The sequence below is a fragment of the Ursus americanus genome, chromosome 8, assembly GCF_024610735.1.
Source record: "Ursus americanus isolate L20-20 chromosome 8, mUrsAme1.1.p, whole genome shotgun sequence".
NCBI lineage: Eukaryota > Metazoa > Chordata > Mammalia > Carnivora > Ursidae > Ursus > Ursus americanus.
Genome location: NC_142134.1, coordinates 50,856,758 through 50,869,613, shown reverse-complemented (window position 1 = coordinate 50,869,613; position 12,856 = coordinate 50,856,758). Strand labels below are relative to the sequence as shown.

Below are 12,856 nucleotides of genomic sequence, written 5' to 3'. Positions count from 1 at the left end.
ATTGTACGCAGACAAGCAGAGTCCTGATAAGAATGGATACTCAGGAAACAGTAATCAGTGCTCTGCCCTGGACACTGACTTAGGGTTGTTCTTCAGTGCAGTGGTTGTCAAAACTCGAGTCTACGTTACAATCACCCCAAGGCTTTACAGAAATGAAATGCTGGGTCCCACTCCCAGAGTCTCTGAATGAGTAGGTGTGCAGTGGGGTCCAAGCATCTGTATCTCTGCCAAGCTCCTTTGTAATGCTGGTGCCGCTGCTCTGAGGACCACACTTTGAGAACCAATACCATACATGCACATACACACAGCCTTACCTATGATCTGTGTCAGGAGGATTATGCTAAAAGTAAATTAATAGTAGCTATGAAGTTATGGCTTCTCCTCACTTATCCGCTCCCCGAAACTTCCAGAATGCACTACTTCCTCAAATAACAAACTCACATCTAGCTGGTCCTTACTCTTCAAGTGAGGAATCTCTGTGGTTATGGTGGGCAGTACTTATTGCTTCAAGTATCATGTATTTATTGAAGATCCTTAAGGTCTATAGTATATCTGGGAATACCAGTGAATAAAAAAAACCCAGACCCCTGCCTCCATAGAGCTTACAGTTCAACGAGGTGGACAGACATCCACCAAATAATCACTCAAAAATGTCATATAAAACATGGAGAGTGCTAGGAGGGAGACCTACATGTGTATAAAAAAAAAAAAAAGTGTATAATGGGACCCTGATGCTGACTCATAGTAGGGTTGCAAGTAATGAGTGGTGGAAGGAAGCTGCCTTGCGGAAGACCGGTTTCCGGTGTTTGCACCCCTAAAACCTCTTCAATGAACAATTTTCCTCAGACCCATCTGAAGGCCAACAATCATATTGCTCCTTACTGTAACAGAAAAACAATATTGCCACTGAGAAATCCCTGTAAATCCATTAAAGTGCTCGCCCTTAGGGCTGAGACCCTGCACCCCAAAATCCCCCTATTGAGTCTGCGGACCACGGACAGCCGGAGGCCACAGTTTAACCCAATCTGGGGAAATGCAGACTGTGAACTGGAAAGCCCTCTAGTTCTGGTCTACGACCCTCACGTCCAGAGAGGCTAAGAAATTAGACAACCCAAGACCACCCCGCCCTTCGCCAGCAGGACCAGCCTCCACCCTTCCAGGCAGGTCCTCTTTCCGTGGCACTCTATTCCCACGAACCCCAGAGCTCCCCGCGGCCCTCCAGGAGTCCCACCCTGCCGTCCCCTCTCCCGGGGGTCCCGGGGCGACCAATGGCGCCCGCCCCTCCCGGCTCGGTCTACTCCAGACCGGGAGGAAAACCCGCGGTGGAGTCCTCGGCGGTGGGGCGGGGCGACGCGCGCAGGCGCAGTGGCCGCCAGGTTGGGCCGAGGAGGCGCCCAGCTCCACACCTGATGCAATCAGCCTTCCGGAAACGGGCCCGGCCGCCGCGCTCACCCAGGAAACGCTTCTGCGCCCTCCCCTGGCCGCTGCGCCCCCCGCCCGGGTTCCGAGCCACCTCGCTGCCCGACTTCGCCGGGAACCGAGGACGACATTCGGCGTCCCTCAGAGGACCCGCAAGAGTCGGCAAGTCACCGCCTGCGAAAGCAAAATTGCTGGCTGCCCTAATAGTGACGTGGAAACGGCCACTGAGTGTTCCGTGGCTGCTGGAGGAAATTCCCTTAATTATGTATTTCCAGAGAAGACCGGCGGAGGCGGGGAAGGCTTTTAACCTGCTTTGCTGGGATCCTTCCTTTCGTCCGCCGCCCGACACACATCTTCCACCCTCCCTGAAAGGAACGTTTATAGTAACAGTTTTAAGGCAGTGTGGACAGGACTCCCTGCTACCCTCTTCGTCTTCCTAAATATGTAACAGCGCGTTATCTCTGCTACATAAAGCCTTCCACCAAGCACTCATTTTATAAATAATTGCTTCCTCTGTACCTCATCATTTTAGTTTACAAAGAAAATCACTTCTCGTTTCACCGCCTCATGCAATTTTGATATCTATTGTGAGTGGGTTTTGTCCTTCATGCTGACTCACCCATGAATTGTTTTCTAAGGAAATGAGATATTATTCTAAGAACATTTCAAGAGCATGTTTATAAAAAGAATAGAAGTAAAAAATTTACCTCTCTAGTCCTTTAAGACTAAAGAGGAAAAGAAAAGACAAATTCAAGGAATTTTAGTTGGAAGGATACTTGGGAGATCATTCTAAAATAAAGCCTAGATCAACGCAGGTTTTACGAAAGACGTTTAGCTTTCTGTGGCCCAAAGAGGTCAATGACTTTTCCTTACTTAAGCAAAACAGCAGCAAAACTGCACTTAAACACAGATTTCTTAACACTCTACCCTAATGAAAAAATATATTTGTATTTTGCACAAACACTGTACTGGGTGCAAGACTATATTACAATGCTGTGGGGTTTTTTTCAATCTAAAGATTACAAACTACAAAATCGGCAACAAAAGGGATCCTATTACTTGTTGGTACTTCTGAAGTCATTTGTCTCTAAACAGTCCTTGATCTATCCAACACTATACAACCTACCCAGACATTTCTGAGATAACCAGAGACTAGGCTTTAAATATTTCCAATTTAAGTGGTATGAAATTCTTCAGAGCTTCAAGACATCAAGAAATCTTTTGAATCAAAATTTAGAGCCTCTAGTATTTTTGCTTGATCGTGTTGTATGAACTGTTTGAGGTTAAACCAAGGGAATTTTAATGATCACAACAAAATATCAGGGCTATGATATGCTACTGTACAGATTTAAAATAGTTTTAACAAAATGGAAATCAAAGTGAAATACAAAAGTAACTGCAAAACTCCTGCCTGCGATACAACTTGTCAAAACCCTATCTACCTTTTCATCTTGATTAATGTGTATTTCTTTTTATAATGCTCTGACATTTAGAGATCTGAGAGAGTACCTTTACTTATGCAGAGAGTCAAGTACATGTCAAAATACAGAGGAGCTAAGTACACACTCATCACAACAAGGTACTAGTTACAGAATAATGAAACTTCACCTGAGTGCTTAGCATGGGCCAGATCCTGGCTAAGCGTTTCACATAAGTTATTTAACTTAATCTTCACAACTGCCCCATGACTAAAGAGCTGTTGTTATCCCTGTATTACAGGTAGTGAAAGTGAAGTTTGAGAATGTGAAGTAACTAACTCAAGGGACAACACATTCAGTGACAGAAAGGGGATTTGAATACAGGCATTTTTCTGGAGCTCAAGCTCTTAAGTAACACTCCACACAGAAAAATGTAAATACAGAGAAAATGATTGTGATTTTTGTTTCATATAAGGAAGGAAGTGGAGTACTGTACTTATTCTCCTTCCAAAGATAAGACTTGGTAAAATTACCGTATTGTCCACACATTCGTAATTAATAAATTGTAGTCCCCAAACTTAGGACCAATCTTACCTGCAGATATGAGGCAGATGATCAAATATCTAGTGACTTTTCCAGAGTACCGGCAAGGCCTGCCCTCTGATGGACTCTCCATGTCCGGTTGGTTCCTCTAATCCTAAACTATCCAATTCGGTAGTCACTAGCCACATACAGGTTTTTTAATTTTAAATTAACATTAGGGTTAAAATTTCAGTTCCTTGGTCATATTAGCCACATTTCAAGTGTTCCATAGCTACATGGGCTCATGGCTAGTGTATTGGGTGGTGCAAGTATAAAACATTTCCATCTCTGCAGAAAATTTTATTGGACAATGATGCTCTAGTCCTTCATCCCAATAGTATGAGGCTTTAATCTTTCTTCAGTCTGCACCAGCCCTCCTCTGAGAGGACCATGTTTCTAGCTCCACCTTTCCCATGAGTTTCAGTCCTATTTTTTCCAAATTAAAATTACTGTCAGACTGTAGAATACTATCATGGAAAGATATAGGCTTTGGAGCAAGACTCTATTTCCCATCCCAGCTCTTCTATTTACCATCTGTGTAACCCTGGACAAATTATTTAACCTCAGTGAACCTTGATCTTATCTGGAAAATGGGCATTTTAATCTTTTCATCATGGGTTTGTTTAATTGAATAAAGATAACACATGTAAAGTTTCTGGTGGGCCTCACATATATTCCTTCCTTCCACCCCTATTTCAGGAAATGACATCACCAATTACTCAGATTTTCAAACTAGAAATCTCAGTCATCTTCATTTCTTCCTTCCTCCTCAACAGCCCTCATTATATTAATCATCAAGCCTGTTGCTCCCCTCCCAGGGATGCCTCTCAAATCTAGGCCCTCCTCTCTGCCCCCACTCCCGCTGGCCTCATTGGCTTTTCATGTGCTATTTCAGTATCCTGCCAACTGACCTTGGTAACACCCATCATTTCCAATGCCTTCCTCCATGCTGCCGCCAGAGTGCTCCTTCTAAAAAGAGATGCTGATGATGTCACTCTCCTACTTAAAAACCAGTGATGACTTCTGGTTGCTTAAGGATAAAAACTTAACTATTAAACCTTAAGGACTCATGCGACCAAGCCCCCATTCCATTTCAAACCTACATTTGGCTCCTCTACTACCAACCTCCCTTTTAGCCACCCCTCCCTCAGCTCATAACTCTCCCTATATCACCCCTTCCCACCCCACAGCACCCTCTGCACCATGAACCAGGGCTCCAAGAGGCATTTCTACAACACATTATGGCCTTTCCTGTCTCTGCCCTTGCACACACCCTTCTCACGCTGAACTGACTTTTTTTATATCTTCTTTACCTGGCAAACTCTACTTATTCTTCAAGGTCCAGTTCAGAGACTACCTATTCTACAAGCTTAGTCACCTTTCCCAGGGAAAGGGGGTGACCAGCCCATCTATGCTGTCACAGGTTTAAGAGTATAGATGCTATATTCAGGCTACCCGGATTTAAATCCTGCCTACGCCACAGTCCCACTGGTAGTTTTGAGAAAGTGATTTACCCTCTCCTAACCTCAGTTTCCTTGTCTGAAAACGTTGGTAATCATATCACGTACAGTTTAGTGTATAATAAGTATATAATAAGTTGAAAGTATATAATAAGATAATGCACATAAAGTTCATAACAATGTGCCCGGCTCATAGATACGCACTCAGTATCCATTACCTTAAAATTATTACTATTATTACCATCCATTTTATCCTTTTGTCTTGATGCAGGTCTCTTTTTTTACATTTTATTTTGTTTAAAGATTTTTATTTATTTGAGAGAGAGTCAGAGCGAGAGAGATAACAGAGGGAGAGGGAGAAGCAGACTCACCGCCAAGCAGGGAGCCCAATGCGAGGCTCAATCCCAGGACCCTGAGATCACGACCTGAGCTGAAGGCAGACGCTAAACCAACTGAATCACCCCGGTGCCCTTTTTTTTTACATTTTAAATACCTACTTTACTTTCAAATTTTTTTAATTTCACATTTACGTTGATTTTACTTTCTATAAAAAGTGTTATTACAGAAATCCTTCGTATTCATTGAACAAAATTTAGGAAACACAAATAACAAACTAAAAAGACTAAATTTTCTATTGTTTGAGATACGTCTCTGTTGCAAACAAAAAGAATTCTAGTTAACTTTTCCAGAATAAAAAATTAGAGAAGGCACTGTCAGGTTGCCCACTGCATCAACACAAAGATGGAGAACTGTTTCAGCACGGGGTCAGGATCTATGGAAGACTGGCAGCAAATAATACAGACCAGACTACAGCGCAGCATGTCACCAATGGCACCATCCCACTGGCCACTTACTATGGCCACCGTTCCTGAACTTCTGCGACTTAGCAACACTTTCTCCCTATTCAAGCCAACAGCCCATACCTTAGCAGCCAGAAGGCAGAGAGAGGAAATGTTTGCCTCCCTTCAGATTCTCTGTTGGGACCTGGGGCCCGCCCACAACCCAAACTCGTACAATAGAAGATTCTCCAAAAATAGAAAAAGGGTCTCCCCACGCTCACTCCCCCACCTCATGATGCTTTACCCATACTTTATCACTCACGTGCAAGCATCATGTACTTCTCTGCTTTCAAGCCTTTGCTTATGCCATTCCCTTTGCCTGGAATATGCTCTGCTTCACACATGGGTCCGCTCACTCCTACTTCCTTCACCTTGTCCACTTTTCAAAATCATACTCATTCTACCAAGGCCAAGATTGTTCCTTAATCTACCACACAGGTTAAGGCTCACTTCTTGGCTCCAGAGCACATCATATGGTTTTGTAGTGCCTCATACATACAGTTAGACGTTGTATCAGTCTTTGTTGCTAAACTGTGAACTCCTACTTCCCGCTTTACCACATAGAAGACACTCAATAAAAGCATGTTTAATGAATAAAAGAAAAAAAGAAAATTAGCTTTTATTAAGGTATTGTGTCAAGTACTTTACAATATTAACTCAATTTATTCTCCATTTATAACTCATTTTTTCCTCCAACAGGCAGTATCAACATTTTATAACAGAGGAAACTGAGGCATGGAGGGGTTAAGTTACTTTCCTAAGGTCACACAGCTATTAAAATAGAGGCAGAATTTGAGCAGAGAGGAGAAAGCTAATTGAATTAATCTGTAAATTTTCCCTAAGTATTGAAAATATATTTAGCAAATTTTATAAACCCTTATTCCACTGTTCTTCAACAATGATAATAGATGGGCTCTATACAGGAATTCATAGAAATTTAATTTATGATCACAAAAGCACACAATAAAATTCATCACAGTCTTCATCTTTGCCCTTCCCCCAGGTGACCAAGAAATGTTATTGCAGACACTGGCATTTTATTGAACTGGTTCCGCCTGCAAAGAATTTATGTTCTTATGCTCAGGGCAATCTCCTTCCCTGGCTATATGATATCCTCTCACCCCTCCAGAAAATCCTTGTTTTGCTTATCTTCAGACAGAAATTTGAGTCCAGAGTGTCATTGTGCATGGTGTCTCACAATTAATCGTCCGCATAGATAAGGGCAAGAATTTAAATCTTGTAAATGGAGGAAAACCATCACCTTCATGTTCAAAGGGTACAACATAAATAATACCATCCAATCTAGAAAAATATTCAATTTTAAATTCATATAAACATAATGAAATAGAAAGGAGGAAATCTGAAATGAAAAATATTGAAAGACAGAAGAGGTTATAAAAGAACCAGAAATCATTTACAAGAGAAAAATGCTTCACTCATACCTAGAGGTAGACAGGAAATATATTGCTAATTTGCAAAAGAATTGATATTCTCCTTGATCAAGCAAAAAAATTTATAATCTCCTTTCTCTACTTGTTCCTGCCAAGTATTTGGCTTTCACTTTTAAGCACTTCCTTACAAGGTCTGCAAAAAGAAAATAAGAAGGGAGAGAGGGGGGAAGGAGGGAGGAAAAGAGAGAGGAAAGAGAGGCAGACAAGGAAAATGTAGAAAAAGACCTAAAGATCTCTTTTAAAGATTATTATTACAAGTAAACATCTGTCATTAGGTTAAATGGCGCCTAGCTCCTTATAAATATCTGAGAGTATAAAAAGTGAATTTGGGAGTGAAGGGGCAATAGTATAGGAAAAAGAAGTGTAATAAAAAGTAATAGCACCGAATTAATACCTAACATGGAGGTTAGATATTAGGGGGAAAAAAGATTATTGGGAAGGTCAATTAGATAAAGGAAAGACTTCAAAGGAATATAGCAAGTGCCCCATCCCTTGAGACATTTAAAATTAACCTGGACAAAGAACTAGAATATATTTTGTAAAAAGCAATCCTTTCTGACAAGCCAGTAGATTAGTTCTAATTGATTTTTCTACCTCTAATTTCTTTAAATCTCTGAAATGCTATTCTTAGAAGACAAATGAGTTTTCTTTGAGAATGAATTTTCTGTCTTTATTTTAATGAAATGAGATATGATTTCTTATGGAAACAGTTTCCAAGCCAGTGACTTTGCAAGTAATAATTCTAACTATTATTTAGATTATAAAAGTTTACAAAGTTACATCATTAGTAAACATGATAAATTATTACATATTTCCTCCCATTGTGAACTGGCAATTGTCTTAGAATAAAATCCCCCAAACTGAAGGAATATGATGCAATTCAAAAACAGGAAAATGGAGCAGGCATATATTCTGCCAGTTTTGACCTTTTTGATCTAGGTTCATATCCTGTCTAGAAAGTTATCACTAAAAAAAAAAAAAGAAAGAAAGAAAGAAAGAAAGAAAGAAAGAAAGAAAGAAAGAAAAAGAAAGAAAGAAAGAAAGAAAGAAAGAAAGAAAGAAAGAAAGAAAGAGAAAAGAAAAACTAGTTCCATTGAAAGATGTCAAATTTTGTATTATTGAATCAGGTAACAGTTTTGAGGCAATAAGGGACAATATCATCATGTACACATTATTTATCCTGAGAAAAGAATTATATTAGAAATGCACTAGAAAAAAACTTTGCCTGATGTCTTTGAATTTTCTTAGAGAACACTTTGTTTAGGAAAAGAAGAGGAAACACTAAATGAAACAGGAGGTGTATCTGTTTTTCCTTACATAGATATATATTTTTAAAGATTTTATTTATTTATTTGTCAGAGAGAGAGCACAAGCAGGGGGAGCAGCAGGCAGAGGGAGAAGCAGGCTCCCCGCTGAGCAAGGAGCCTGATGTGGGACTCGATCCCAGGACCCTGGGATCATGACCTGAGCTGAAGGCAGATGCTTAACTGACTGAGCCACCCAGGCATCCCTCTTCACACATATATTGGTTTTCAAACAAGTTCTACATTCTTTGATAAACTATGAATGAATGGCAATATGATTGGGAAAAAATATTATTTTTTTAAGATATTTATTTATTTGAGAGAGAGACTGAGAGCACAAGCAGGAGAGAGGGGCAGAGGGAGAGGGAGAAGCAGACTCCCCAGTGAGCAGGGATCCCTACACAGGGCTTGATCTCAAGATCCCAGGATAATGACCTGAGCAGAAGGCAGATGCTTAACAAAATGAGCCACCCAGGTGCCCCAGAAAAAAATATTCTTGATTAGGACTTTTTTATTTCTAGATCATAAAGATATTCTTCCCTGTTATATTCTGGTAAATTTTAACTATTGCGTCCTTATATTTTTTTTAAAGATTTTATTTATTTATTTTATTTGAGAGAGAGAGCGAGAGAGCACATGTGCTAGTGGGGGTAGGGGCAGAGGGAGAAGGAGAGAGAGAGATAGGCAGACTCCCTGCTGAGCACAGAGCCAGACACGGGGCTTGATCTCAAGACCCTAAGCACACGACCTGAGCTGGGAACCAAGAGTCTGCCGCTTAACCCATTGAGCCACCCAGGTGCCCTCTTAATTTTGTTTTTTACATTTGAATATTTAATTCATTTTCTAATATGTTGTGAGATACAGATATAATTTTACAATTATACCTGTTCTAATGTTATGTATCAAACAATCCTTTTCATCTGTAATGCCACTTCTGTGACACACCAAGTTCTCACTGATCTGTTCCTAGGCTCTCTATTTCCTTTCACTCATTAATATTTATTTTGTTGTGCTAATACTGCACTACTTTAATTTCTATGCCTTCGTAATATATTTTGATACCTGGTCAGGCAGATTTTTCTTCTTTCTCCTGCTTTATCAAGACTGCCTTAGCCCTTCTTTCATGATATCTTTTCTTTATAAAATTTATAATAAACATACCATTTTTGATGAAAGATGTTTAGAATTTTGATTGGTGTTACATTTAATATAAATTAAAGATAACTGGCATTTTTATTTTGAATAATCTCATACATAGATGTATTATATTTTTCCATTAAGACTTTATTTTAACAAATAGTCTCTACATCTACTAAACTCTAAGCCCCTAAAGCCCATATAACTTTTCAAATTTGAGAGTGATATTAGTAAGAAGATTTGAGTTTTTATATTATCCTAAATCTGCTGTTACTTTAGCTGAGACAAATCTCTTGGACATAAGTCTATTGTTCTCTCTTTATTTTTACTGGATTTAATCTTGGAAAAAGTCAGTGAGATGATGTAAGTCAGTCAAGCACATTGCCTTTGTCCAGGTGACTGGTGTTTATATAAATCCAGTGTGGTTTGGAGTATCAGTCTCAATTTTAATGAGATTAGGATGACAGTGCCTCATTTAAATTAATCTCCTCCGGTTTACAAGAAAATTCACAAAGAAAAATAAGCAAATTTCTTGTAACTGGTGCACAGACCACAGACATTTGATAATCTGTAGAGTAAACACTAGAAGAAAGATAGCCAAAAATACATTATGTAAAGTTAAATAGAATACTAAAAGTATTTCAATAATCAAAATGAATATAGGAAAGGGAGAAAAGAATAACAAAAGCATGGAAAACAATCAGTAAAATAATAAAATTGTGGACTTAAATCCAATCATATTAATAATTACATTAAATGTAAGTGGTCTAAACACTCTAATTAAAAAAGAGAGATTCTCAGATTGGCTAAAAAAACAGAAGACCTAATTATACACAATTTATAAGAAAGCCAGTTTAAATATAATTATATAGATAAAAATAAAAGGATAAAAAAAGATATATAACAAAAACACTAATCAAATATTATTTTACTAGGGTTGCCATAACAAAATACCATAGACTGCATGCCTTGAACAACAGAAATTTATTTTTTCACCGTTCTGAAGACTAGAAGTCCAAGATCAAGGTGCCAACAGGGTTTCTTCTGAGGCCTCTCTTCCTAGCTTGCAGATTGCTTCCTTCTCTCTGTGTCCTCATATGGCCTTTCTTCTGTGCTCTGGAAAGTACCTCCCTCGTGTCTCTGCCTCTACTTATAAGGACACCAGATATTAGATTAGAGCCAAATCATATGACCCCATTTAACCTGGATTACCTTGTTAAAGGCCCTATCTCCAAATATAGTCACATTTTGATGTACTGGGATTAGGGCTTCAACATATGAATCTGGGACGGGGACACAATTTCATTCATAACATCAAAAGAAAGCTGGACTGGCTATATTTATTTCAGGTGAAACAGACTTCAGAACAAGAAAAATTACCAGGTTTAAAGACAGACATCACATATTGAGAAATGGGTTGATTCATCAGTAATACACAACAATCTTACTGTGAATGCACCTGAAAATTAGAGCTCAAAAATACACAAGCAAAAACTGATGGAAATGAAAAGAGAAACATACAAATCCACAATTATACATGGAGACTTCAACAGTTCTCTCTCAGTAATCATAGAACAAGTAGACAAAAACTCAGCATGGATATAGATCTGACTACTCTATCAACCAATTTGATCTAATTGACATTTACAGAACATTCTGACCAACAACAGAATACACAATCTGATCATAACAGAATTAAATAAGAAATTAATAAAGAATGATATCTGGGGGTGTCTGGGTGGTACAGTCAGTTAAAGTGGCTGCCACTTGGTTTCAGCTCAGGTCGTGATCTCAGGGTTGTGAGAACAAGCCCTGCCTCACACAAAGTGTGTGCTCAGCACAGAGTCTGCTTCAGATTCTCTCTCCCTCTGCCCCTCCCACTTGTGCTCTCTCTTTCTCTCTCTCTCTCTCTCAAATAAATAAACAAATCTTAAAAAAAAATAATGATATCAGGAAAATCCCCAAATATTTTAAAAGTAAATAATGTACTCCTAAGTAATCTATGGGCTAAAGGGGAAATCTCAGGGCAAATACGAAATAGTTTGAATGGAATGAAAATGAAAATTCCAAATATCAAAATTTGTGGATGCAGCTAAGAGTTTAAAGGAATATTTACAGCATTTACTTTAAAAAAAAAAAAAAAAAAGGAAAGGACTCAAATCAATAATCTAAACTTCCATGCTAAAAAAGCAACTTAAATCCAAAGTAAGTAGAAGAAAGGAAATAATAAAGAGTATTAATGAAATAGAAATTGAAAAAATAATACAGAAAGTCAATGAAAGTAAATGCTGGTTCCTTGAAACAAATCAGTAAAATTGACAAGCCTCTAGTTAGACTGGTCAAGGAAAAATAAAATTTATAAATTACCAGTATCCGATTGATAAAAAAAATATTGTTAAAAACTTTATGCTAATAAATTTGATGTCCTGGGGAAAATGGCTAAATTTCTTAAAAGACAAAAATTGTCAAAACTCAACCAAGAGGGAAAAGAAAACTTGAAAAGCCCTACATACCTTAAAGAAATTGAAAACATCAAGCCGCTGGTGAATTTTATGAAACTTTAAAGGAAGAAATAATAAAACTTGTACATAAACTCATTAAAATAGAAAAGGAGGAAAAACTTCCTAACTCATTTTATGAGTCCAGAATCATTTGATACCAAATCAGATAAGTACAGACAAAAAAACAGAACTATAGAGAATATATGTGCAAAACCTTTTATCAAAATTTTAGCAAATTGCTTCCAACTATATATAAACAAGTTGTTGTATATGTGTGTGCATATGTTTACTAAACCTCTGAAAGGAAATCAGATTAAAAAAGAAGATGTAAAACTGTCTTTATTTGTAAATGACGTGATGGTGTATATGGACAATCCCGTGCCATCTAAAATAAGGCTGCTAGAACCAAAAAGTAAACTTAAGAAAGCCACAAGGTATAAGGCCAACATTAAAAGACCAAACCAAAACAAACGTCGAAATTCACTGAATTTCAATTTACAAGCAACGAACAATTGAAAAAATTTTTAAGATTATGATAGCATCAAAAAAATGTATTTCTAGTTACCAGAAAAATTTTAGAACATTTATGACAGCATCAAAACATCAGGAATAAAAATAATGAAAGATGTGTAGAACCTTTTTGCCTAAAACTACAAAATATTGCAAAGAAAAGTTAAAGAAAACCTAATTAAATGAAGAGACATGCCATGTTTGTGGATTAGAAGAATCAAAACTGGTAAGGGGG

General features: G+C 38.2%; 1 long non-coding RNA gene across 5 annotated transcripts in view; it reads right to left on the bottom strand.

The window, feature by feature from the left end:
- Window positions 1-8,284: 8,284 nt before the first annotated feature.
- The window catches only part of LOC123804048 (uncharacterized), a 32,212-nt gene continuing 27,640 nt past the window's right edge, over window positions 8,285-12,856 (bottom strand). For 4 of the 5 annotated variants that reach the window (XR_015725514.1, XR_015725518.1, XR_015725517.1 and 1 more), the window contains one exon: window positions 8,285-10,756. This is a non-coding gene — a long non-coding RNA (uncharacterized LOC123804048). Of the gene's footprint in view, window positions 10,760-12,856 lie in introns of all 5 variants that reach the window. The other variant, XR_015725516.1, reaches the window with a different exon arrangement.